At 34.4% G+C, this 2,101-nt stretch overlaps 1 protein-coding gene across 1 annotated transcript in view; it reads left to right on the plus strand.

Annotated features, from left to right (window-relative positions):
• Positions 1 to 2,101, plus strand: part of TRAK2 (trafficking protein, kinesin binding 2) — a 95,208-nt gene that overhangs the window by 66,691 nt on the left and 26,416 nt on the right. The gene's annotated exons all lie outside the window — the stretch shown is intronic.

Raw genomic sequence — 2,101 nt, forward strand, 5'->3', positions numbered from 1 at the left:
GCCGTCTCCTGATATTTTTAACTTGTTAGAATCTAGGCTTCATGAGAACAAGATTCATTTTTGTTTAATTCATTTATAAGCGGTATTTTTTGGATTAAGAATATTAATAAAAACTTCTGAGTTTATGTTAGAATTTGTAATGTTGGTTCAAAGAGTTATTTTAACAATCTGATTCTTCTGTGCAATCCTGTGAACTTTTTCAAAAGACTGAAGCTATAAATTTTAGTAGATTTTCTAAAAAATAGGGAGGCATAATTTTGTTTTTTACGTTTGAAATAATTTTAAAGTTAGAATAAAGTTCCAAGAATAGTATAAAGAATTTTTATATATCCCTCACATCTATTCTTCAGCTTTTAACATGTTATTGCTTTTGCCATATCATTCAATCTCTCTTTCTCTTTCTTTTCCCACTGGGCTATTTTAACAGTAAGTTGCTGATATGCTCTATTACCCCATAGTACTTAAGTGTGTATTTACTAAAAACAAGGACATTTGGACACTCTTAAGGACACTGTCCTACATAAACACACTACAACCATCAGCTTCAGGAAGTTGGTGTTTATACAGTATTATCATCTAATCCACAGAGCCCATTCAAATTTTTCCAGTTGTCTCACTAATGTCCTTTAAAGGATACATTGAATTTTGTTGTTTCCGTCTGGGACAGTTCTTCTGTCTTTATTTCTCTTTCATGGCCTTTGTAGGATGTCCTCAGTTTAGGATTGTCTGATGCATCCTCATGATTAGATTCCAGTAATGCGTTCTTGGCAGAAATAATGCCATATTCTCAGAGCATGGTTTCAAGAGGTGCATAATGTCTGTTTAGCCCATTACAGGTGGTATTAATTAACTTTGGTCTCTTGGCTAAGGTAATCTGCTGGTTTTTTCCACTGTAAAGTTGATGGTAATTAACAGTTAATTAAATTAACACTACTAATTCACCATGTATTGATGAAAATTGGCAGATACTACCCCAACCAAGTGATCAAAGTAAACATTTTATGAGAGATAATTGGAGACTAAGTATCCTATTCCTCATCAAACTCTTACCCACTAGTTTTAGCACCCATTGATGGTTCTTATCTGACAGTTATTGCAGTGATGACTGCCAAACGGTGATTTTCAGATTTCATCATTTTTCAACATTTATTAATTGGCATTTTTCTTTTGTAAGTTAGTGCATTTCTGTTCATTTATTTGTTCATTTGTTCACTTAGGTATGTCATGGACTTATGGATTTCTATTTTATTCAATAGATTACAAGCTATGATTATTATTATCTATTTTGATATTCAGATTGTCCTAGATACGATCAGTAGGGTCTCCTTTAAGCTCATCTTGTACTTTTGTCCCAGCCCTGGAATCAGCCATTTCTCCAAAGAGCTCTGGTTGCTTTTATTGAAGAATAGTATTTTGAATCCAAGATCTGGGTGCTAGGTGTGCCCATTGATTGCCACTAGAGTATTGTAACAGATGGAACTAGGAAATACATGTATTTCATACCTATACCTATACTATATATATATATATATATGTTTTCATCCATATGTATATATATAAAATCATGAGTTCACACCATTGCCTCCAATTCCAGTCATCCTCAGCTTAGCCCCACTGAGCATGTCACTCATATTAGTTGAATCCTCATCCCTGACCAGGGGAAGAGGAAGCTTGCTTATTTTTTTAAATGATTTTTTAATATTATAAAACCTATATATGTTTATTACAGAAAAGTTGGAAATTACAGAAAAGCAAAAAGGAATTGTTAAATCCCATTAAATCCCACCCTCCACAGAATCACTGTCAACACTGGATTTAGTCCTCATCCCTGACCAGGGGAAGAGGAAGCTTGCCTGTTTTTTTAAGTTATTTTTTAATATTATAAAAGCTATACATGTTTAATATTATAAAAGCTATACATGTTTTTTTGTTTTTGTTTTGTTTTTTGAGACAGAGTCTCACTCTGTCGCCCAGACTGGAGTGCAGTGGTGCCATCTCGACTTACTGCAAACTCTGCCTACCAGTTCACGCCATTCTCCTGCCTCAGCCTCCTGAGTAGCTGGGACTACAAGCGCCCACCACCACGCCTGGCTAATTTTTT

Source organism: Colobus angolensis, unplaced genomic scaffold (assembly GCF_000951035.1).
Source record: "Colobus angolensis palliatus isolate OR3802 unplaced genomic scaffold, Cang.pa_1.0 Scaffold30, whole genome shotgun sequence".
Classification (NCBI taxonomy): domain Eukaryota; kingdom Metazoa; phylum Chordata; class Mammalia; order Primates; family Cercopithecidae; genus Colobus; species Colobus angolensis.